The 26,893-nt window shown below is 45.5% G+C and overlaps 1 protein-coding gene across 2 annotated transcripts in view; it reads right to left on the bottom strand.

Annotated features, from left to right (window-relative positions):
- The window catches only part of LOC128699934 (RNA-binding protein RO60), a 331,808-nt gene extending 307,349 nt beyond the window's left edge, over positions 1-24,459 (bottom strand). Inside the window, exon 1 of one of the 2 annotated variants that reach the window (XM_070102461.1) lies at positions 24,419-24,459. The gene's annotated coding sequence lies outside the window, so the exon portion shown is untranslated. The remainder of the gene's footprint in view (positions 1-24,418) is intronic. The other variant, XM_070102462.1, reaches the window with a different exon arrangement.
- Positions 24,460-26,893: the final 2,434 nt, after the last annotated feature.

Raw genomic sequence — 26,893 nt, 5'->3', positions numbered from 1 at the left:
GAGGGTCCACCGTACGTGTAGATGTATATGTAGTATGCCTACGTGCAAGCAGAAGCAACAAGACGTACCTGTTTTATTGTGTGTTTATAAGACAGAAAGAAAATGACACCAATAGTCCTATCATTGTGTAAAACAATTACAGGTTTCTGTTTCACACACATTTGGTTGGCTGTTGTCTACCAACCTACTACCACAGGAGGGTAGGACCTCCCTGATTGGTTGTTGTCTACCAACCTACTACCACAGGAGGGTAAGACCTGCCTGGTTGGTTGTTGTCTACCAACCTATTACCACAGGAGGGTAGTACCTCCCTGGTTGGTTGTTGTCTACCAACCTACTACCACAGGAGGGTAGGACCTCCCTGGTTGGTTGTTGTCTACCAACCTATTACCACAGGAGGGTAGTACCTCCCTGGTTGGTTGTTGTCTACCAACCTACTACCACAGGAGGGTAGGACCTCCCTGGTTGGTTGTTGTCTACCAACCTATTACCACAGGAGGGTAGTACCTCCCTGGTTGGTTGTTGTCTACCAACCTACTACCACAGGAGGGTAGTACCTCCCTGGGTGGTAGTTGTCTACCAACCTTCTACCACAGGGGGGTAGTACCTCCCTGGTTGGTTGTTGTCTACCAACCTACTACCACAGGAGGGTAGTACCTCCCTGGTTGGTTGTCTACCAACCTACTACCACAGGAGGGTAGTACCTCCCTGGTTGGTTGTTGTCTACCAACCTACTACCACAGGAGGGTAGTACCTCCCTGGTTGGTTGTCTACCAACCTTCTACCACAGGAGGGTATTACCTCCCTGGGTGGTTGCTGTCTACCAACCTACTACCACAGGAGGGTAGTATTTCCCTGGGTGGTTGTTGTCTACCAACCTACTGCCACAGGAGGGTAGTACCTCCCTGGTTGATTGCTGTCTACCAACCTTCTACCACAGGAGGGTAGTATTTCCAAGGGTGGTTGCTGTCTACCAACCTACTACTTACTATTACCACCTACATAATCCACGCAAATTATAAATGTTCAAGGTGCTGATCTCCAATCTACACAGTGCAATAACTTACTGAAATAAAGACTTCGGAAGACAGTTTAGAATAAACCCAGAAGAAAGCAGGGGTGTCATGAGTACAATAAAAGAACACTGTGTCAACATCTACAGCCTAAGACTTTTCAAGCTGCTATATAAATCCATTGAAAAGCAGGGGTGGCCATAAATCCACTGAAAAGCACGAGTGGCCATAAATCCATTGAAAAGCAGGGGTGGCCATAAATCCACTGAAAAGCAGGGGTGGCCCTAAATTCATTGAAAAGTTGGGGTGACCATAAATCCATTGAACAGCCGGGGTGGCCATAAATCCATTGAACAGCCGGGGTGACCCTAAATCCATTGAAAAGCAAGGGTGGCCATAAATCCACTGAAAAGCAGGGGTGGCCCTAAATCCACTGAAAAACAGGGGTGACCCTAAATCCATTGAAAAGCAGGGGTGGCCATAAATCCATGGGAAACCAGGGGGTCATAAATTCATTGAAAAGCAGGGAGGCCATGAGTACAATTACATAACACTGTGTCAAGATCTGCTGGCCAAGACTCTACAACCTGTTATATTTACTGTACCACAAGAAATCAGAAATATTGTTGGAACAGTTAGAAATTTTCAAGAGTAAACTGGACCACTATCTCCTGCAAATTCTTGATCAGCCAGGCTGTCATGGCTATGTGGACCTGTAGGTTGCTAGCACAAACAGTCTGGTTGAGACAATAAAACAACTAGACAGTCAATAAAAAAACTTGGTAGTCAATAAAAGAAACTTGGTAGTCAATAAAAAACTTGGTAGTCAATAAAAAAACTTGACAGTCAATAAAAAAACTTGACAGTCAATAAAAAAACTTGACAGTCAATAAAAAAAAACTTGACAGTCAATAAAAAAACTTGACAGTCAATAAAAAAAACTTGACAGTCAATAAAAAACTTGACAGTCAATAAAAAACTTGACAGTCAATAAAAAACTTGACAGTCAATAAAAAACTTGACAGTCAATAAAAAACACTTGGCCTGAGGGTAAAACTGGTCACAGTTAATGATGACTGAAACACTACCATAAGTTTCAGTCTCCTAAGTGCAGATTATTTGTGTACTGTTCCAGCCACAATATATACATATAAGGTGCACGTCCTTCCCCACTAAAAGTCTTGGAAAAATCACCATGCACCTTATATACTCAAGATCAGGGTCAAGGGTAGGCTTTAGGTTATGCTTTATCATAAATTAAGAGGGTAATTAACCCTTCAATGTGATTACTGATTTTCCATTAAGATACCTCTGTCATGCACCTTATATGCAGGAAAATACAATACCTTTGATGAGTTTGATGAGTTTATCTACTTCAGGAGCCTGACCCTGGGCTGGGCTTGGCTGGTGCTTGCCTGGTAGACCAGGTTGATACCTGGAGTATACCTGGAGAGGGCTTCGAGGGTCAATGCCCCCACTGCCTGGTCTGAGACCAGGCCTTGTGGTGGATCAGGGTCTGATCAACTAGGCTGCTACTGCTGGTCGCACTTAAACCAATGTACGAACCACAGTGATGTTTTATTCTTTTTGGTCACAGTAATGCCGTGGGCATCAGCAGACAATGCAACATCCCCCCACTGAAAAGCAGGGGTGCCACTAGCACGTTAAGAGGCAACACAATAAGTGTCAGGGGCCCAAGACTGTTCAACTGCCTCCCAGCATACATAAGGGGGATTACCAACAGACCCCTGGCTGTCTTCAAGCAGGCACTGGACAAGCACCTAAAGTCAGTACCTGACCAGCCGGGCTGTGGTTGATACATTGGGTTGCATGTGGCCAGCAGTAACAGCCTGGTTGATCAGGCCCTGATCTACCATGAGGCCTGGTCACAGACTGAGCAGCAGGGGCACTGACCCCTGAAACCCTCTCCAGGCAAACTCCAGATGCGATCATGGGGCAAGCACTGGACTTGTAAGGGTTGTACAGTGGCTGGGGATTGGGAAGGGTGGCTCCACTCTTTGGTTTAAGAGTCCTACACCAGCATTAAGGGACCCAACTGGAAATAGGTAATAGGCATAACAAGTAAAGTTAATTGCTATCATCACCCTCCTGGGTGCCCCGTATTTCAGTTTGCAATGCACTTGCCTCACACTGTGTGTCCATGGTTCAATCCCCAGCTTGGGGAGAAATGTTGGGCATGTTTCCTTACACATGCTATCCCTGTTCACCTAAAATTAAGTAGGTACCTGGGTGTCAGTCGACTGTTACAGGCCACATCCCGAGGGACAAGACTGAAGGACCATAATGAAAAAAAGCGAACAGTCCTTGATGACTCACTGACTTTCTTGCATTATCCCGGGTAGCTAACTCTTTGGGTTAAAAATCCGAACAAATCTTATCTTGAATGAAACCTGATTATCTTCCATTCTCCAGATATTGTATGATGACTATAATAAAAATATCTAAGTAATAATGCAGGGTTATTACATTTTATGATGGCTTAACCCAAATTATTTCTATAAATCTTCCAAATTATATAAATCTGTTAGGTCTCCAGATTATCCACACATGTATATAATTCTTAACAACATTTAGTACCCATACATACAAGTAATTTATATTCAATAATCATTTAATTCTCAGACAACTTCAAGGAGAAATTAAAATATTTTTCTTCAAAGTTTTTTAATGAAATAAAAGGAGATAGATGAAAAAAGACATGGAAAACTATCACCAGATTTATATAATTTTGAAGATTTATAGAGACAATTTGGGCTAAGCCACTGTAAAATGTAATAACTCTGCATTATTACACTATACGTATTATTCGTTCATCCATCCCTACCTCACCTATGCTATTTGTGCCTGGGGATCAACAGCAGCAACCCACCTAAAGCCAATAATAACCAAACAAAAAGCTGCAGTAAGAATTATCATGCAATCCAATGCTAGACAACATCCCCCCCCCCACTCTTCAAAGACCTAAACTTACTCACTGTACAAAACATTCACACCTACGACTGCACAACCTACATTTACAGAACCATAAATTCTAATATTAACCGTGAATTAAAACACTTTCTTGATAGCTGTAACATGACCCATAGACATAATACCAGACACAAAACTCTCTATGACATTCCTCATGTCTGGTTATTAAATCTTTACAAAAACTCAATGTACATAAAAGAGGCTAAAATCTGGAACTCCCTGTCTGAAAACTCTAGAACTGCAGACTCAAGCACCATTTTCAAAACTACCCTTAAAAAACACCCATCTCCCTAACACCCCCCCCCCCCCATCAGCTAATTATGTAAAAACAACCTATTCTCTTTTCCGTATCGTGAACACATCCAAAACAATATAGACTTACTCTTGCTATCTGTAATTCCCCCCTTTTTTACACTTACTCACCCAAATGACAGTAAACATAAAATTCCTAATATAGTTATTGCCTAATAAATCTTAAGTTAGTCCCAAGTTTGCCTGAAATACTCTGCCAATATAGGAGCTTTTATAGAAACAGTGTATCATGCTGAGATAAAATCATTCCCATTACCAAATTAATTATTTGTAATATTGTTACATGTTTTGTACTACCTCACTATTATCAATCTAATTAATGTTAATCACTTCAGTTACCTAACTTTTATATCAGTATACAATAATGTATATTAAAAATGTACTGCTCCATAACCTGTTCCAATATAGAGTAAGAATTAGGATTAGTCTGCCCAAAATGCCTACGCATGCTAGTGGCTGTCTTTGTAATTACTATTTTATAATATATAACCACACATTGTAAGCATTGCAAGGAAATAAATATTTTTGTTTTCACCAATCTTGAGCTTTTGAAAATTAGTCAAAACCAGAGAAATTGTTCTAATTAAACCAAATGAACCTCACACCCAGCCTGCTAAAACAGCCAATAAATTAAATGATTTCTTCTCCTCAACAGGATCAAGCCTAGCCAGCAAAATCATAAATTCTAATGGCCAAGTTAGCAACTACCTGTCCCCAACAAATCCTGCTGAAGCTACAGAACTCTGATAATAAACTGACTGAAAAACAAGGTAGGAAATCTAATTATTTCATCACTAATGTACATGAAGGCAGCTCATGTGCTATCACCCACCACTGTAACATTGTTCAGTAAACCCTCAGAAAGAAAAATTTTCCCAACCATACTTAGGATAGCAAGAGTTACTCCAACACATGAAGGAGGACGCCCAACACAAGAAAATAACCTTAACCCACTTTCTAACTTGTCACTGTTATCTAAACTCTTTGAAAAACTAATTCATAAATGAGTTTACTCTTTCTTAGTGTTCCAAAATATACTAAAACACATAGCAGTTTGGTTTCAGCCAGGAAAAAAGTATGAATGATGGAATAACAAAAATGATTAATTTAATATATTCATCTCTTGAAAATGGTGAATATCCTATGGGTCTCTTCACAGACCTTCAGAAAGCTTCTGATATGCCAGACCACAATATCATGCTTTGTAAATTAAAGCATTTGGTATCAGAGGCGAGTGTCTCATCAACCTGATCCAATAACAGGTTTGCCACAGAGCAGTAGTGTCCTTAGTGCTCTGCTGTTCCTAATCTTCATTAATGACCCTCCCAATGAATCTCTGGTACTTAAACTTGTTCTGATTGAAAATAACACATCTTTTCTTATCAGCCATTCAGATCTGCTCTCTCTCAATAACACTGTTAGTGAAGAGCTCTAGTAGCCCAGAACCTAACCTGCTGTATAAGTGGGGCCTTAAAGTAGCCCAGAACCTAACCTACTGCATAAGCAGGGCCCTACAGTAGCCCAGAACCTAACCTGCTGTATAAGTAGGGCCCAAGAGTAGCCCAGAACCTAACCTACTGTATAAGCAGGGCCCTACAGTAGCCCAGAGCCTAACCTGCTATATAAGCAGGGCCCTACAGTAGCCAAGAGCCTAACCTGCTGTATAAGCAGGGCCCTACAGTAGCCCAGAACCTAAGCTGCTGTATAAGCAGGCCCCTAGAGTAGCCCGGAACCTAACCTGCTGTATAAGTGGGGCCCTACAGTAGCCTGGAACCTAACCTACTGCATAAGCGGGGCCCTCCAGTAGCCCGGAACCTAACCTACTGTATAAGTAAAGCCCTTCAGTAGCCCAGAACCTAACATGCTGTATAAGCAGGGCCCTAAAGTAGCCCAGAACCTAACCTGCTGTATAAGTGAGGCCCTACAGTAGCCCAGAACCTAACCTGCTATATAAGCAGGGCCCTAAGTTAGCCCAGAATCTAACCTGCTGTATAAGTGGGGCCCTACAGTAGCCTGGAACCTAACCTACTGCATAAGCGGGGCCCTCCAGTAGCCCGGAACCTAACCTACTGTATAAGTAAAGCCCTTCAGTAGCCCAAAACCAAACTTGCTATATAAGCAGGGCCCTACAGTAGCCCAGAACCTAACCTGCTATATAAGCAGGGCCCTACAGTAGCAAAAAACCTAACTTGCTATATAAGCAGGGCCCACAGTAGCCCAGAACCTAACCTGCTATATAAGCAGGGCCCTACAATAGCCCAAAACCTAGCCTGCTATATAAGCAGGGACCTACAGTAGCCCAAAACCTAACCTGCTATATAAGCAGGGCCCTATAGTAGCCCAAATCCTAACCTGCTATATAAGCAGGGCCCTACAGTAGCCCAGAACCTGAGCTGCTGTATAAGCAGGGCCCTACAGTAGCCCAAAACCAAACCTGCTATATAAGCAGGGCCCTACAGTAGCCCAGAACCTGAGCTGCTGTAGAAGCAGGGCCCTATAGTAGCCCAAAACCTAACCTGCTGTATAAGTGGGGCCCTACAGTAGCCCAAAACCTAACCTGCTATATAAGCAGGGCTCTACAGTAGCCCAAAACCTAACCTGCTATATAGGCAGGGACCTACAGTAGCCCAGAACCTAACCTGCTATATAAGCAGGGCCCTACAGTAGCCCAGAACCTAACCTGCTATATAAGCAGGGCCCTACAGTAGCCCAGAACCTAACCTGCTAAATAAGCAGGGCCCTACAGTAGCCCAAAACCTAACTTGCTATATAAGCAGGGCCCTACAGTAGCCCAAAACATAACCTGCCATATAATCAGGGCCCGACAGTATCCCAAAACCTAACTTGCTACATAAACAGGGCCCTACAGTAGCCCAAAACCTAACTTGTTATATAAGCAGGGCCCTACAGTAGCCCAGAACCTAACCTGCTATATAAGCAGGGCCCTACAGTAGCCCAGAACCTGAGCTGCTGAATAAGCAGGCCCCTACAGTAGCCCAGAACCTAACTTGCTATATAAGCAGGGCCCTACAGTAGCCCGGAACCTAACCTGCTGTATAAGCAGGGCTCTCCTGTACTTGGATGACTACTAACAAACTCACTCTTAATAATATGGACCACTAGTGCCTACCATGTATGGACCACTAGTACCCACCATGTGTGGACCACTAAGACCTTCCATGTATGGACCACTAGGATCTGCCATGGACCACTATGACCAGCCATGTATGGACCAATATGACCTGCCATGTATGGACCAATATGACCTGCCATGTATGGACGAGTACCTGCCATGTATAACCACTAGGATCTGCCATGTATAGACCACTAGTACCCACTATGTGAGGACCACTAGGACCTGCCATGTATGGATCACTAGGACTTGCCATGTATGGATCACTAGGACCTGCCATGTATGGACCACTAGGACCTGCCATGTATGGACCACTAGGACCTGCCATGTATGGACCACTAGGACCTGCCATGTATGGACCACTAGGACCTGCCATGTATGGACCACTAGGACCTGCCATGTATGGACCACTAGGATCTGCCATATATGGACCACTAGGATCTGCCATATATGGACCACTAGGATCTGCATTTATGGACCACTAGGACCTGCCATGTATGGACCACTAGGACCTGCCATGTATGGACCACTAGGACCTGCCATGTATGGACCACTAGGACCTCTTAGCATTCACAGATTTTTAAATGCTAAAATATCTTTAATTATTGCTAGTGAAAGGTGACTTAAACACAACACAGCAGACATCCTTGCCCTTCCTGGCTACACAGTCATACATAACTGTTAGGTGTGATAAAACAGGGATGGTTCCATAATCCATTACTATAATGAATTCACATTTTTTAACTTTGCTGTACCTTGGAGATAGGTCATCCTGTAATATTTAACTGTTGTCTGAGAATGTGATTATCACTTAATATTATAGTGCGAAGGTCTCCATTTATAGCTAAAATAACGATTTTCAGCATTATATTATTATCTGTCAATGTATAAAATATACCATGGTATTATTATTTCTGCTATTATTATTACTATTATTATTATCGATATCGATGATTTTTTGTTATTATTATTGTTAGGTAGGATTTGTCACATGCATATAGAACAAACAAAATGTCAGGAAACCATCAGGTAAATTGTTCACTTGTTCAAGTCTAGCTTACTGAGGTTTGGGTCACGTGATCCAACCTTCCTCATAACCAACATATGTAAATTACCAGTAGACACTAGTAAGATGTCATTTTGACTCCATGGTTAGACATCAGTAAATAAATATTACAGTAGTCAGCAACACTGACTGGCACAGTTTACTGACGATACGGATACTGATAAATGGGTCAGTGTTTTTTTACAAAAATTATAAAGCCTTTACAATAGGCACTGTCCTATTAACCCTTTGAGGGTTTCTGCCGTACTAGTACGGCTTACGACCCAGGGTTTTTGACGTACTAGTACGCCTAAATTCTAGCGCCTTCAAATCTAGTGGGAGAAAGCTGGTAGGCCTACATATGAAAGAATGGGACTATGTGGTCAGTGTGCACAGTATAAAAAAATCCTGCAGCACACAGTGCATAATGAGAAAAAAAAAAACTTTGACCGTTTTTTTGGAATAAAACAGCGACTTTGCACTGTTTTCGTATGGTATTTATTGTTGTATTCTAGTTTTCTTGGTCTCAGTTTATAGAATGGAAGACATATTACAGAAATTGAGATGATTTTGACTGGTTTTACAATGAAAAGTACCTTGAAATTGAGCTCAAAGTAGCAGAAATGTTCGATTTTTACCAAAGTTCAAAAGTAAACAAATCATGCCAAGCGTCCAATACACGTCAACTGGTGAGTCTAATATTCTTTGGCAAGTACACCAATATTATTTATACCATTTTTTACACTAATGCAGTAGTCTGCATAACAGTAAATCTTCTATTTTTTGTGAGAATAAAAATTCAAAGTGGAAAGCAAAAGAATGTAAGAGGGGCCTTGAGACGTGACTAATGAACAGAGGAAATGTCATTTTAGTGCCAGGAATGTCTTTCTTGTTTATTCTGGACCCTATTCGGAAATTGGCATTTTTTGAAATTTGTGTGAAATTGGCAAAATTGCTAAATTCTGACCACTGTACTGGATAGTTGAAATTGATAAATGGGTGGTTTCTTGCACTCATTCGATATACAAAATGGAGTTCTAGCGAAATATTCATGTTTTTTGTCGACTAGTACAGTGGAATTGGCCAAAAATGGGGCTCAAAGTGGGCAAGATCGCCGATGCGTAAACATCGCCGAGACCGCTAACTTCGCGAGAGCATAATTCTGTAAGTTTTCCATCAAATTTCAAACTTTTGGTGTCATTATGATCGGGAGAAGATTCTCTATCTTTTCATAAGAGAATTTTTTTTTTTTTTTAAATTTGGCCGACCCTGAGAACGAGTCTCGGAGAGGGCCTGTCGACCCTCAAAAGGTTAAAACTATACAGATGACAGCAAAGATACTAAGTAACCCATGACTAATAAACAGTATCCTCAGATCTATTAATAAAAAATAACTAAGAAAAACAGTGCAGACTGGGACTAATAACTAAAGAACAGACTAAAAACTACATCAGTGCACACCAATCTAATAAGTATGTCTAAACACCTCTATTATACCAGCAGGTTTAATGAAATAAAAGGGGCTATAAAAAAAAATCCCTAAAATCCCGGGCTCTTGAAAACCAGAGATATTATCTTAACTCAGCCCAACCTACTATAAGATCAGGTCTAGCTAGCAAAATCTCAAGTTCCAATGCCCAAGTGAGTACCTTACTGGAGGTTATCCAAAATTACTATTTAGCTCCAATTAATCCTACTGAGGTCAATTTAATAATAAATTCACTGAAAAACAAGGCATGGGTGGAAACGTTGGGTATGTTTCTTTACACCTGTTGTCCCTGTTCACCTAACAGTAAGTAGGTACCTGGGTGTTAGTTGACTGGTGTGGGTGGCATCCTGGGGAACAAGAATGAAGAACTACAATGGATGCACTGACTTTGTGTTATCCTGGGTGGCTAACCCTCCTGGTTAAAAATCTGAGCAAATCTTATCTTATCTTATCTTACCTTGCCACTACGAATATACAAAAAAGTAGCTTATGCGCTACTTGCAACACTGTTCAGCAAATTATTAGGAAGCAAAACTTTCCCAACAATGCTCAAGACAGCAAGGGTTACTCCAATACACAGAGGAGGACACCCAACCAAAGTAAATAACTATAGGCCAATTTCTAACTTGCCACTGTTATCTAAAATCTTCGAAAAACTAATTCATAAACAAATTTACTCTTTCCCAGTGTCTCACAATATGCCTAACCCCTGCCGGTCTCATTTCAGGTCAAGAAAAAGTACAAATGATGCAATTCTAAAAATGCTGGACTTACTTTATGCAGCTCTTGAAAATAATGAATATCCTCTGGGCCTCTTCACAGACCTTAGGAAAGCTTTTGATAAAGTGGACCACAACATCCTGTATCTTAAACTAGAATATTATGGTATCAGAGGTCATACTCTTGCATGCTTGAAGTCCTATCTTAATAGTAGACACCAATATGTCTCCAACAGCAGACACCAATATATCTTATCAACTCAGCCTATCAACATAGGGGTGCCTCAGGGAAGTGTTCTCAGCCCTTTGCTCTTCCTCATGTACATTAATGCTCTTCCTAGTGCATATCGTTTACTTAAACATGTTCTGTTTACAGATAACAACTTTTGTCATCCCATTTAAATCTGAATTTTCTCAATAACACTGTTAATGAGGAGCTTATAAAGATATCTATCTGACCTGAGTGACTACCAATAAACTCACTCTTAATACTGACCAAACCTTCTACACAATGTTTGGCAAGAGAGCTGCAAATATCCAACTAAATATAATGATTAACAGTTCTCTCATAGAAAGACAAACTGAGGCAAAATTCTCAGTTCTGTGTTCAATACCCATATCCAGTGCATAACTAAGAAAGTTTCCAAATCAGCAGGTATCCTCTCTAAGATACAATACTACATACCTTAAACAGCATTATGTACTTTGTATTATTCTCTACTCTATCCCTATCTCACCTATGGTATTTGTGCCTGGCAATCTACTGCATCAAATCATCTAAAACTAATAATAACTCAACATATTGTGGCTGTATAAATGATTACCCAATCAAGTGCCACCACTCTTCAAAAGCTTACACTTACTTAATATACATAATATTAACTGATACTACTGTGCATACTATATATACAGGACCATCAATTCTAATGTAAACTCTGCACTGAAACTCTTCCTTGACAGCAGCAACAGAACTCAAAGACATAATGCAAAACACAAAAATATCTTTGAAATGTCCTTTGTCAGACTCAACTTCGTGTAAAAACTCAATGCACATAAAAGGCTCTAAAATCTAGAACTATCTGCCTGAAGATTCTAACAGTATCCCTATCTGCCAACTACTTCATAGCTAATGTTAACAAGCACCTCATTACCTTAATGTTATCTCAACAGTAATACAGGTCTCCCTCAACATTCGCATTTTCAACTTTCGCGGGCTTCACACATTCGCGAATTCCCAACCACCAAATTCCCAGCCTCCAAATTCCCAGCCGCCAAATCATATTTAAGTTTCCCACCACCTGCAAGTCCCTACTACCCTCCCTCCGACCCCCGCAACTGGCAGCCGGCCCTCCCACCACTGTGTGGTGAGTGTTTTGTTTGTTCATTATTTGCTATTAAACTACAGTATAAATAATGTAAACCCATTCATGATTGCATATTGGAATGGCTATTCAGACAGGTATTGGACGGTGACATCATGTGTTTACTCTTGAATACAGCAAAGAATCAAACATTTCTGCTACTGCTAATAATAACAATAGTAATAATAATAATAATAATAATAATAATAAATGCGATAGAATTAAAGAAGGAAATTGTACAAAAATACGAGGGAGTGGTTGACACATCCTCAGTGTGGCTTTGTTTGTGCTGGAGTGAGCATTAGTCTCTGTGCTCTTCCAAACATTTCACAATAATTCATTGTGTTTGGTGCTTGTAGATTGAGTGCAACTGTAGTGGTAGAGGCAGTGGTTGAGGAAGCGGTTGAGGCAGTGGGTGAGGCAGTGGGCGAGGCCACTTTTGTTTTTGGTTTAAAACAGCGACTTTGCACTGTATTTTATGGTATTTATGGTTTGTATTCTAGTTTTCCTGGTCTCATTTTATAGAATGGAAGACATATTACAGAAATTGAGATGATTTTGATTGGTTTCACAATGAAAAGTACTTCGAAAATGAGCTCAAAGTAGCAGAAATGTTCGATTTTTGCCAAAGTTCAAAAGTAAACAAATCATGCCAAGCGTCCAATACACGTCAACTGGTGAGTCTAATATTCTTTCACAAGTGCGCTGATATTATTTATACCATTTCTACACTAATACAGCAGTCTGCATAACAGTAAATCTTCTATTTTTGTGAGAATAAAAATTCAAAGTGGAAAGCCAAAGAAATGTAAGAGGGGCCTGGAGACGTGACTAATGAACAGAGGAAACGTTATTTTAGTGCCAGGAATGTCTTTCTTGTTTATTCTGGACCCTGTTTGGAAATTGGCATCTTTTGAAATTTGTGTGAAATTGGCAAAATTGCTAATTTCTGACCACTTTATTGGAGAGTTGAAATCGGTAAATGGGTGGTTTCTTGTACTCATTCGATAGAAAAAATGAAGTTCTAGCAAAATAGTTATGATTTCTGTTGACTACTACACTGGAATTGGCCAAAAATAGGGCTCAAAGTGGGCAAAATCGCCGATGCGTAAACATCGTCAAGACAGCTAACTTCACGAGAGCATAATTCCCTAAGTTTTCCATCAAATTTCATAATTTTGATGTCATTATGATCAGGAAAAGATTCTCTATCTTTTCATAAGAAAAAATCTTTTTTTTCGAAAAATTTTCGACCCTGAGAACAAGTTTCGGAGAGGGCCTCTCGACCCTGAAAGGGTTAATAACTTTCACAAATGTTATAGCAAATTGTCTTACTAAATCGTGTAACAAAATTCTACTAGTACTGAAGTTATATGTTTTAAGTATTTATGTTATTTTAAGGCTGCCTGAAATGCTTTACATAACCGGAGGCTTTCTATAAAAAATGTCAAAAACATCAAATTTCTATACTAATTGTAAACCATTCTTTATGGAACTAAAGTTTATTATATTTAAATTGTACAAGGTCTAGTAAGACCTGCCTAGTACGGGTTGGCCATCACTAATCCAGCAATCAGTTATCCAGTTCCATCAGTAATCTGCCACTAATCTCGGCCAGCATAATTTCAAATTTCCAGGGTCGCCACACCAACCTGCTGCTACAGGTTGGTGGCACTACTTGCTGCATAAGTCATTCCAATTTCTTTTTCTCCACTTATTGTTATAACCTGCTCACTTTTAGCCCTAGCCATGGTTCCAATGAATAAAAGAAATGCTTCTTGTTGTGTAAAGCACCCTACAGAAATAGATATGATTTTGATTGGTTTTACAATGAAAAGTACCTTGAAACTGAGCTCAAAGTAGCGGAAATGTTCGATTCTTTGCCGAAGTTCAACTGGCCAGTCTAATTAATACTCAGTCATGAATGAGTTGACATTATTTACACAGTTATTGCAATAATGTAGTAGTCTGCATAACAGTAAATCTTCTATTTTTGTGTGAATAAAAATTCAAAATGGTAAGCAAGAGTAATATAAGAGGGGCCTGAAGCTGTGACTAACAGAGAAAATGTTATTTTAGTGCCAGGAATATCTGCATTGTTTATTCTGGACCCTATTTTGAAACTGGCATCTTTTGAAATTTGTGTGAAATTGGCCAAATTGCCAATTTCTGACAACTTTTTTTGGTAGTTGAAATAGGTGAATGAGTGGTTTCTTGTACTCAGTCGACACAATAGAAATAAGTTTATTCAAGTATACACAAATACAGTTACATAGATTATCATACATAGCCACATATGTGTAGAGAACCTAGGATAACCCAAAAAAGTCAAAGTGACTTATTTCCATAGGGGTCCTTAACCCTTAAACTGTCCAAACGTAGATCTATGTTTGTTCACATTCTTTCTTATGGGGAAAATCAAAGTCGGAGCGCTACACGTAAAAACGTAGACCTACATTTGGACAGTTTAATGGTTAAAGACTCATGTAGTCGATGGGTTTTAACACATAATAAACCAGCTAGCCATTTTGTATAACAAACCAGAAACAAGAACAGATCTTGCAGAAACCCTTGCAAGATCTGTTCTTGCAAGAGTTGCACTGAAGCGAAAGTTCAGTGCAACATTTGTATAAACCTTGCTGAATTTAAACAGAACTACAGAAGGAATACTAGCAAAATAGCTATGAGTTTGGTAGACTGGAACAATGGAATGGGCCAAAAATAGGGCGCAAATTGGGTGAAACCGCAGATGCTTAAATATCGCCATTGGGTTAAGTGTATTCTAACCTAACTACTTTGTAATCTGGCAAAGTCACTAATCCAGTACCCTACAGGTCCTGATGATGCTGGATTAGTAATGGCCGATCTGTAAGGGCAACTAGAATCTGAATTGCATAGACCAGTAAGACTGGCCCAGCATGGAACATCAGAGCCTGCATAGCATGGACCAGTAGGACCTGCCTAGCATGGACCAGTAGAACCTGCCTAGCAGGGTCCAGTAGAACCTGCCTAGCATGGACCAGGAGGACATGACAAGCATGGACCAGTGAACCAGCCTAGCATGGACCACTGAACCAGCCCAGCATGGACCAGTAGAACCTCCCTACCATAGACCAGTAGGGCCTGCCTACCATGGATCAGTAGGACCTGCCTAGCATGGACCAGTAGGACCTGCCTAACATGGACCAATAGAACCTGCCTAGCATGGACCAGTAGAACCAGCTTAACATGGGCCAGTAGAACCTGCCTAGCATGAACCAGTAGAACCTGCCTAGCATGGACCAGTGGAACCTACCTAGTATGACCAATAGAACCTGTCTAGCATGGACTAGTAGAACCTGCCTAGCATGGACCAGTAGAACCTGCCTAGCATGGACCAGTAGAACCAGCCTAATGTGGGCAAGTAGAACCTGCCTAGCATGGACCAGTAGAACCTGCCTAGCATGGACCAGTAGGACCTGCCTAACATGGACCAGTAGAACCTGCCTAGCATGGACTAGTAGAACCTGCCTAGCATGGACCAGTAAAACTTGTCTGGCATGGACCAGTAGAACCTGCCTAGCATGGACCAGTAGAACCTGCCTAGCATGGACCAGTAGCACCTGCCTAGCATGGACCAATAGAACCTGCCTAGCATGGACCAGTAGAACCTGCCTAGCATGGACCAGTAGCTACAACCTGCCTAGCATGAACCAGCAAACCTGTCTAGCATCAGTCAGTATATCTAGAACAGTGATGAAGTGAACCAGTAAACCTAGAACAGTGACACAGTGAAATATAGATACAGAGCAGTGACACAGTGAGCCAGTAATCTAGAACAGTGACACAGTGAGCCAGTAGACCTACAACAGTGGTGACATAGTGAACCAGTAGACCTCTGAGTGTAGTGAAAGTCTCGAAACTCTTCAAGGGTACAGTGAATCAGTAGACCTACAACAGTGACACAGTGAAATATAGATACAGAGCAGTGACACAGTGAGCCAGTAATCTAGAACAGTGACACAGTGAGCCAGTAGACCTACAACAATGACACAGTAAACCAGTAGACTTACAACAGTGACACAGTGACATATAGACACAGTGAGCCAGTAGATTTACTATAGTGACACAGTGAGCCAGTAGCCTAGAACAGTGACACAGTGAGCCAGTAGCCTAGAACTGTGACATAGTGAGCCAGTAGTCTAGAGCAGTGAGCCAGTAGCCTAGAACAGTGACACAGTGAGCCAGTAGCCTAGAACAGTGACACAGTGAGTCAGTAGAACTAGAACAGTGACACAGTGAGCCAGTAGACTTACAACAGTGACACAGTGAGCTAGTATATAATAGAACAGTGACATAGTGAGCCAGTAGCCTAGAATAGTGACACAGTGAGCCAGTAGCCTAGAACAGTGACTCAGTGAGCCAGAAGCCTAGAACAGTGACACAGTGAGCCAGTAGACCTACAAGTGTGACAGTGACATATACACAGACCAGTGACACAGTGAGGCAGTAATCTAGGAAAGTGACACAGCAAGCCAGTACACTTACAACAGTGATACGGTGACCCAATAGACCTAGAAGTGACACAGTGATCCAGTAGCCTAGAACTGTGACACAGTGACCCAACAGACATAGAACAGTGACACAGTAACCTAGAACAGTAAGACAGTGAGCCAGTAGATGTAGAGCAGTGAAACAGTAAGTCAGAAGACCTAGAACAGTGACACAGTGAGCCAGAAGCCTTGAACTCTGACAAAGTGATTCAGTAGGCCAGTAGCCTAGAAAAGTGACACAGTGAGCCAGTAGAATTAAAGCAGTGACACAGTGAGCCAGCAGACCTAGAACAGTGACACAGTGAGCCAGCAGACCTAGAACAGTGACACAGTAGACCTAAAACAGAGAGACAGCGAGCCAGTAGACCTAGAACAGTGACACAGTGAGCCAGCAGACCTAGAACAGTGACACAATGAGCCAGTAGACCCTAGAACAGTGACACAGTGAGCCAGAAGACCTAGAACAGTGACACAATGAGCCAGTAGACCTAGAACAGTGACACAGTAGACCTAGAACAGTGAGACAGTGACACAGTAGACCTAGAAAAGTGATACAGTGACACAGTAGACCTAGAACAGTGAGACAGTGACACAGTAGACCTAGAACAGTGAGACAGTGACACAGTAGACCTAGAACAGTGAGACAGTGACACAGTAGACCTAGAACAGTGAGACAGTGACACAGTAGACCTAGAACAGTGAGACAGCAGACCTGGAGCAGTGAGACAGTAGACCTGGAGCAGTGAGACAGTAGACCTGGAGCAGTGAGACAGTAGACCTAGAACAGTGACACAGTAGACCTAGAAGAGTGAGACAGTAGACCTGGAGCAGTGAGACAGTAGACCTGGAGCAGTGAGACAGTAGACCTGGAGCAGTGAGACAGAAGACCTTGAGCAGTGAGACAGTTGACCGGGAGCAGTGAGACAGAAGTCCTGGAGCAGTGAGACAGACCTGGAGCAGTGAGACAGAAGACCTTGAGCAGTGAGACAGTTGACCTGGAGCAGTGAGACAGAAGTCCTGGAGCAGTGAGACAGTAGACCTGGAGCAGTGAGACAGTAGACCTGGAGAAGTGACACAGTAGACCTGGAGCAGTGAGACAGTAGACCTGGAGCAGTGAGACAGTAGACCTGGAGCAGTGAGACAGTAGACCTACAACAGTGAGACAGTAGACCTGGAGCAGTGACAGTAGACCTGGAGCAGTGAGACAGTAGACCTGGAGCAGTGACAGTAGACCTAGAACAGTGAGACAGTAGACCTGGAGCAGTGAGACAGTAGACCTGGAGCAGTGAGACAGTAGACCTGGAGCAGTGAGGCAGTAGACCTGGAGCAGTGAGACAGTAGACCTGGAGCAGTGAGACAGTAGACCTGGAGCAGTGAGACAGCAGACCTGAAGCAGTGAGACAGTAGACCAGGAGCAATGAGACAGCAGACCTGGAGCAGTGAGACAGCAGACCTGGAGCAGTGAGACAGTAGACTTGGAGCAGTGAGACAGTAGACCTGGAGCAGTGAGACTAGACCTGGAGCAGTGAGAGTAGACCTAGAAGACACAGTAGACCTAGAGCAGTGAGACAGTAGACATGGAGCAGTGACACAGTAGACCTGGAGCAGTGACAGTAGACCTGGAGCAGTGAGACAGTAGACCTGGAGCAGTGAGACAGAAGACCTGGAGCAGTGAGACAGAAGACCTAGAGCAGTGAGACAGAAGACCTGGAGCAGTGAGACAGAAGACCTAGAGCAGTGAGACAGTAGACATGAACCAGTGACACAGTAGACCTGGAGCAGTGACAGTAGACCTGGAGCAGTGAGACAGAAGACCTGGAGCAGTGAGACAGAAGACCTAGAGCAGTGAGACAGTAGACATGAAGCAGTGACACAGTAGACCTGGAGCAGTGACAGTAGACCTGGAGCAGTGAGACAGTAGACCTGGAGCAGTGAGACAGAAGACCTGGAGCAGTGAGACAGAAGACCTGGAGCAGTGAGACAGTAGACCTGGAGCAGAGACAGTAAACCTGGAGCAGTGAGGCAGTAGACCTGGAGCAGTGAGACAGTAGACCTGGAGCAGTGAGACAGTAGACCTGGAGCAGTGAGACAGTAGACCTGGAGCACTGAGACAGTAGACCTGGAGCAGTGAGACAGCAGACCTGGAGCACTGAGACAGTAGACCTGGAGCAGTGAGATAGCAGACCTGGAGCAGTGAGACAGTAGACCTGGAGCAGTGAGACAGTAGACCTGGAGCAGTGAGACAGTAGACCTGGAGCAGTGAGACAGTTGACCTGGAGCAGTGAGACAGTTGACCTGGAGCAGTGAGACAGTAGACCTGGAGCAGTGAGACAGAAGACCTGGAGCAGTGAGACAGACCTAGAGCAGTGAGACAGTAGACCTGAAGCAGTGAGACAGACCTGGAGCAGTGAGACAGTAGACGTGGAGCAGTGAGATGGTAGACCTGGAGCAGAGAGACAGCAGACCTGGAGCAGTGAGATGGTAGACCTGGAGCACAGAGACGGTAGACCTGGAGCAGTGAGACAGTAGACCTGGAGCAGAGAGATGGTAGACCTATAACAGTTAGACAGTAGACATGGAGCAGTGAAACAGACCTGGAGCAGTGAGACAGTAGACCTGGAACAGTGAGACAGTAGACCTAGAGAAGTGAGACAGTAGACCTGGAGCAGTGAGACAGTAGACCTGGAGCAGTGAGACAGTAGATCTGGAGCAGTGAGACAGTAGACCTGGAGCAGTGAGACATTAGACCTGGAGCAGTGGGACAGTAGACCTAGAGCAGTGAGACAGTAGACCTGGAGCAGTGAGACAGTAGACCTGGAGCAGTGAGACAGTAGACCTGGAGCAGTGAGACAGTAGACCTGGAGCAGTGAGACAGTAGATCTGGAGCAGTGAGACAGCAGACCTGGAGCAGTGAGACAGTAGACTTGGAGCAGTGAGACAGTAGACCTGGAGCAGTGAGACAGTAGACCTGGAGCAGTGAGACAGCAGACCTGGAGCAGTGAGACAGTAGACCTGGAGCAGTGAGACAGTAGATCTGGAGCAGTGAGACAGTTGACCTGGAGCAGTGAGACAGTAGACCTGGAGCAGTGAGACAGTAGACCTGGAGCAGTGAGACAGACCTAGAGCAATGAGACAGTAGACCTGGAGCAGTGAGACAGTAGACCTGGAGCAGTGACACAGTAGACCTGGAGCAGTGACAGTAGACCTGGAGCAGTGAGACAGTAGACCTGGAGCAGTGAGACAGAAGACCTGAAGCAGTGAGACAGTAGACCTGGAGCAGAGACAGTAAACCTGGAGCAGTGAGGCAGTAGACCTGGAGCAGTGAGACAGTAGACCTGGAGCAGTGAGACAGTAGACCTGGAGCAGTGAGACAGTAGACCTGGAGCAGTGAGACAGCAGACCTGGAGCAGTGAGACAGTAGACCTGGAGCAGTGAGACAGTAGACCTGGAGCAGTGAGACAGTTGACCTCTAGCAGTGAGACAGACCTGGAGCAGTGAGACAGTAGACCTGGAGCAGTAAGACAGACCTGGAGCAGTGAGACAGTTGACCTCTAGCAGTGAGACAGACCTGGAGCAGTGAGACAGTAGACCTGGAGCAGTAAGACAGACCTGGAGCAGTGAGACAGTAGACCTGGAGCAGTGAGATGGTAGACCTGGAGCAGTGAGACAGTAGACCTGGAGCAGTGAGGCGGTAGACCTGGAGCAGAGACACGGTAGACCTGGAGCAGTGAGACGGTAGACCTGGAGCAGAGAGATGGTAGACCTAGAACAGTTAGACAGTAGACCGGGAGCAGTGAAACAGACCTGGAGCAGTGAGACAGTAGACCTGGAACAGTGAGACAGTAGACCTGGAGCAGTGAGACAGTAGACCTGGAGCAGTGAGACAGTAGACCTGGAGCAGTGAGACAGTAGACCTGGAGCAATGAGACAGTAGACCTGGAGCAGTGAGACATTAGACCTGGAGCAGTGGGACAGTAGACCTAGAGCAGTGAGACAGTAGACCTAGAGCAGTGAGACAGTAGACCTGGAGCAGTGAGACAGTAGACCTGGAGCAGAGAGACAGTAGACCTGGAGCAGTGAGACAGTAGACTTGGAGCAGTGAGACAGTAGACCTGGAGCAGAGAGACAGTAGACCTGGAGCAGTGAGACAGCAGACCTGGAGCAGTGAGACAGTAGACCTGGAGCAGTGAGACAGTAGATCTGGAGCAGTGAGACAGTAGACCTGGACCAGTGAGACAGTAGACCTGGAGCAGTGAGACAGTAGACCTGGAGCAGTGAGACAGTAGACCTGGAGCAGTGAGACAGTAGACCTGGAGCAGTGAGACAGTAGACCTGGAGCAGTGAGACAGTAGACCTGGAGCACTGAGACAGTAGACCTGGAGCAGAGACAGACCTGGAGCAGTGAGACAGTAGACCTGGAGCAGTGAGACATTAGACCTGGAGCAGTGGGACAGTAGACCTAGAGCAGTGAGACAGTAGACCTATAGCAGTGAGACAGTAGACCTGGAGCAGTGAGACAGTAGATCTGGAGCAGTGAGACAGCAGACCTGGAGCAGTAAGACAGTAGACTTGGAGCAGTGAGACAGTAGACCTGGAGCAGTGAGACAGTAGACCTGGAGTAGTGAGACAGCAGACCTGGAGCAGTGAGACAGACCTGGAGCAGTGAGACAGTAGATCTGGAGCAGTGAGACAGTAGACTTGGAGCAGTGACAGTAGACCTGGAGCAGTGAGACAATGGACCTTAAGCAGTGAGACAGTAGACCTGGACCAGTGAGACAGTAGACCTGGAGCAGTGAGACAGTTGACCTGGAGCAGTGAGACAGTAGACCTGGAGCAGTGAGACAGTAGACCTGGAGTAGTGAGACAGACCTGGAGCAGTGAGACAGTAGACCTGGAGCAGTGAGACGGTAGACCTGGAGCAGTGAGACGGTAGACCTAGAACAGTTAGACAGTAGACCTGGAGCAGTGAGACATTAGACCTGGAGCAGTGAGATAGTAGACCTGGAACAGTGAGACAGTAGACCTGGAGCAGTGAGACAGTAGACCTGGAGCAGTGAGACAGACCTGGAACAGTGAGACAGTAGACCTGGAGCAGTGACACAGCAGACCTGGAGCAGTGAGACAGTAGACCTGGAACAGTGAGACAGTAGACCTGGAGCAGTGAGACAGTAGACCTGGAGCAGTGGGACAGTAGACCTGGAGCAGTGAGACAGTAGACCTAGAGCAGTGAGACAGTAGACCTGGAGCAGTGTGACAGTTGACGTGGAGCAGTGAGACAGTAGACCTGGAGCAGTGAGACAGTAGACCTGGAGCAGTGAGACAGTAGACCTGGAGCAGTGAGACAGCAGACCTGGAGCAGTGAGACAAAGACCTGGAGCAGTGAGACAGTAGACCTGGAGCAGTGAAACAGTAGACCTGGAGCAGTGAGACAGTAGACCTGGAACAGTGAGACAGTAGACCTGGAGCAGTGAGACAGTAGACCTGGAGCAGTGAGACAAAGACCTGGAGCAGTGAGACAGTAGACCTGGAGCAGTGAGACAGTAGACCTGGAGCAGTGACACAGTAGACCTGGAGCAGTGACAGAGCAGACCTGGAGCAATGAGACAGTAGACCTGGAGCAGTGACACAGCAGACCTGGAGCAGTGACACAGCAGACCTAGAGCAGTGAGACAGTAGACCTGGAGCAGTGACACAGCAGACCTGGAGCAGTGACACAGCAGACCTGGAGCAGTGACACAGTAGACCTGGAGCAGTGACACAGCAGACCTGGAGCAGTGAGACAGCAGACCTGGAGCAGTGAGACAGCAGACCTGGAGCAGTGAGACAGCAGACCTGGAGCAGTGACACAGCAGACCTGGAGCAGAGACAGCAGACCTTGAGCAGTGAGACAGCAGACCTGGAGCAGTGAGACAGCAGACCTGGAGCAGTGACACAGCAGACCTGGAGCAGTGACACAGCAGACCTGGAGCAGTGAGACAGCAGACCTGGAGCAGTGACACAGTAGACCTGGAGCAGTGACACAGCAGACCTGGAGCAGTGAGACAGTAGACCTGGAGCAGTGAGACAGCAGACCTGAAGCAGTGACACAGTAGACCTGGAGCAGTGACACAGCAGACCTGGAGCAGACACAGCAGACCTGGAGCAGTGACACAGCAGACCTGGAGCAGTGACACAGCAGACCTGGAGCAGTGACACAGCAGACCTGGAGCAGTGACACAGCAGACCTGGAGCAGTGAGACAGTAGACCTGGAGCAGTGAGACAGCAGACCTGGAGCAGTGAGACAGCAGACCTGGAGCAGTGACACAGCAGACCTGGAGCAGTGAGACAGCAGACCTGGAGCAGTGAGACAGTAGACCTGGAGCAGTGACACAGCAGACCTGGAGCAGTGACACAGCAGACCTAGAGCAGTGACACAGCAGACCTGGAGCAGTGACACAGCAGACCTGGAGCAGTGAGACAGCAGACCTGGAGCAGTGACACAGTAGACCTGGAGCAGTGACACAGCAGACCTGGAGCAGTGAGACAGCAGACCTGGAGCAGTGACACAGCAGACCTGGAGCAGTGAGACAGCAGACCTGGAGGAGTGACACAGCAGACCTGGAGCAGTGAGACAGCAGACCTGGAGCAGTGACACAGCAGACCTGGAGCAGTGAGACAGCAGACCTGGAGCAGTGACACAGCAGACCTGGAGCAGTAAGACAGCAGACCTGGAGCAGTGACACAGCAGACCTGGAGCAGTGAGACAGCAGACCTGGAGCAGTGACACAGCAGACCTGGAGCAGTGAGACAGCAGACCTGGAGCAGTGAGACAGCAGACCTGGAGCAGTGACACAGCAGACCTGGAGCAGTGAGACAGCAGACCTGGAGCAGTGACACAGCAGACCTGGAGCAGTGAGACAGTAGACCTGGAGCAGTGAGACAGCAGACCTGGAGCAGTGACACAGCAGACCTGGAGCAGTGAGACAGCAGACCTGGAGCAGTGACACAGCAGACCTGGAGCAGTGAGACAGTAGACCTGGAGCAGTGAGACAGCAGACCTGGAGCAGTGAGACAGTAGACCTGGAGCATTGAGACAGCAGACCTGGAGCAGTGAGACAGCAGACCTGGAGCAGTGAGACAGCAGACCTGGAGCAGTGAGACAGCAGACCTGGAGCAGTGACACAGCAGACCTGGAGCAGTGAGACAGCAGACCTGGAGCAGTGAGACAGTAGACCTGGAGCATTGAGACAGCAGACCTGGAGCAGTGAGACAGCAGACCTGGAGCAGTGAGACAGCAGACCTGGAGCAGTGACACAGCAGACCTGGAGCAGTGACACAGCAGACCTGGAGCAGTGAGACAGTAGACCTGGAGCAGTGAGACAGCAGACCTGGAGCAGTGAGACAGTAGACCTGGAGCATTGAGACAGCAGACCTGGAGCAGTGAGACAGCAGACCTGGAGCAGTGAGACAGCAGACCTGGAGTAGTGACACAGACCTGGAGCAGTGAGACAGCAGACCTGGAGCAGTGACACAGCAGACCTGGAGCAGTGAGACAGCAGACCTGGAGCAGTGAGACAGCAGACCTGGAGCAGTGACACAGTAGACCTGGAGCAGTGACACAGCAGACCTGGAGCAGTGAGACAGCAGACCTGGAGCAGTGAGTCACTGTCAAGACTGGAGGTAGACTACCGGGGGATCAGTGACAATACTCTACCCATCACATCTACTACACACTCACTGCCACCTAACAACTCCTCCCCCGCCACCATAAAGCACTAAGTACCCCCATCACAGTCATCTTAGCACAATATAACCCAACAAATCACTACAAAATAACAATAACCTCAAGATAACCTCCACTTTGTTGTCTTTGACACAGACACAACAAACTCTATGACTCATTCCTCTCACTTGCTCTCTACCTTATTTAACCTCTAATATTTATAAAGTTGTGGTCATTGGCTTTAAAATTTTTATTTTAGGCTCTCATTGTCGTCAAAATAAGATTAATTATGAGGTTAATTAGTTATTATTGTTGAATTATAGGTTCTCTGTTGACGTTAACATCGTTCGTGTAACTCAGCGGATTATTGCGGATTTGTCGTGACGTCATAATTACTCCAATAAAATAAAAAGTAAATAAAATGAATTTTTTTCATCCCAGGTATGGTGCTAATGTTAAAATTGTGAAAATGATGTATCTTGCTTATATTAGATCATTGGTTGATTATGCTGCGCCACTACTTGCTCTTGTGTCTGACTGGAAGCTTGGAGGGCTGGAAAAACTGCAGAACGAAGCAATGAGGATCATTTTAGGATGCCCTCGTACTGCCAAAATTTTAAATATGCGGAAAGAACTTAATATCCCAAGCATTAGAAATCGTGTTACTGAAAGAAATATCCTTATTGGGGTCAATATGCTTAGGCTAGCCCATTCAAACCCCTGCACAGAAGCCCTCCAAACTTTCCTCAGCACTGGTGAACATCCTTCCAGATGGATCGAAAAAACTGGAACCGACCTCCGCATGAACCAGCTACATGATCTATATCAAGTTAGGCAACAGAGACATTTCCCTGCTCCATGGGATATTACCCCATTCCAAACTACCATTCCTCCATTTCCCCCCAAAACTCTTCTTAAATCACAACCAAAGCTTCGTCTTGAAGCCAAACATGATGCCTTAAGCTGTATTGATAACTTAGTCACACAGAACACTCTTTCACAAATTATTTACGTTGATGGTTCTGTTCACCAGTCCACTGGTGCAGCTGGTAGTGCTGCTGTTGTCGTACACTGGTGCAGCTGGTAGTGCTGCTGTTGTCGTACACTGGTGCAGCTGGTAGTGCTGCTGTTGTCGTACACTGGTGCAGCTGGTAGTGCTGCTGTTGTCGTACACTGGTGCAGCTGGTAGTGCTGCTGTTGTCGTACACTGGTGCAGCTGGTAGTGCTGCTGTTGTCGTACACTGGTGCAGCTGGTAGTGCTGCTGTTGTCGTACACTGGTGCAGCTGGTAGTGCTGCTGTTGTCGTACACTGGTGCAGCTGGTAGTGCTGCTGTTGTCGTACACTGGTGCAGCTGGTAGTGCTGCTGTTGTCGTACACTGGTGCAGCTGGTAGTGCTGCTGTTGTCGTACACTGGTGTAGCTGGTAGTGCTGCTGTTGTCGTACACTGGTGCAGCTGGTAGTGCTGCTGCTGTCATACACTGGTGCAGCTGGTAGTGCTGCTGTTGTCATACACTGGTGCAGCTGGTAGTGCTGCTGTTGTCGTACACTGGTGCAGCTGGTAGTGCTGCTGCTGTCATACACTGGTGCAGCTGGTAGTGCTGCTGCTGTCATACACTGGTGCAGCTGGTAGTCCTGCTGTTGTCGTACACTGGTGCAGCTGGTAGTGCTGCTGTTGTCATACACTGGTGCAGCTGGTAGTGCTGCTGTTGTCGTACACTGGTGCAGCTGGTAGTGCTGCTGTTGTCGTACACTGGTGCAGCTGGTAGTGCTGCTGTTGTCATACACTGGTGCAGCTGGTAGTGCTGCTGTTGTCATACACTGGTGCAGCTGGTAGTGCTGCTGTTGTCATACACTGGTGCAGCTGGTAGTGCTGCTGTTGTCATACACTGGTGCAGCTGGTAGTGCTGCTGTTGTCATACACTGGTGCAGCTGGTAGTGCTGCTGTTGTCGTACACTGGTGCAGCTGGTAGTGCTGCTGTTGTCATACACTGGTGCAGCTGGTAGTGCTGCTGTTGTCGTACACTGGTGCAGCTGGTAGTGCTGCTGTTGTCATACACTGGTGCAGCTGGTAGTGCTGCTGTTGTCGTACACTGGTGCAGCTGGTAGTGCTGCTGTTGTCATACACTGGTGCAGCTGGTAGTGCTGCTGTTGTCATACACTGGTGCAGCTGGTAGTGCTGCTGTTGTCATACACTGGTGCAGCTGGTAGTGCTGCTGTTGTCATACACTGGTGCAGCTGGTAGTGCTGCTGTTGTCGTACACTGGTGCAGCTGGTAGTGCTGCTGTTGTCGTACACTGGTGCAGCTGGTAGTGCTGCTGTTGTCATACACTGGTGCAGCTGGTAGTCCTGCTGTTGTCGTACACTGGTGCAGCTGGTAGTGCTGCTGTTGTCATACACTGGTGCAGCTGGTAGTGCTGCTGTTGTCGTACACTGGTGCAGCTGGTAGTGCTGCTGTTGTCATACACTGGTGCAGCTGGTAGTGCTGCTGTTGTCATACACTGGTGCAGCTGGTAGTGCTGCTGTTGTCATACACTGGTGCAGCTGGTAGTGCTGCTGTTGTCATACACTGGTGCAGCTGGTAGTGCTGCTGTTGT

The sequence above is a fragment of the Cherax quadricarinatus genome, chromosome 81 (genome assembly GCF_038502225.1).
Source record: "Cherax quadricarinatus isolate ZL_2023a chromosome 81, ASM3850222v1, whole genome shotgun sequence".
Lineage (NCBI taxonomy): Eukaryota > Metazoa > Arthropoda > Malacostraca > Decapoda > Parastacidae > Cherax > Cherax quadricarinatus.
Note: the sequence above shows the minus strand (reverse complement) of the source record. Positions and strands in the feature narration are given on the sequence as shown.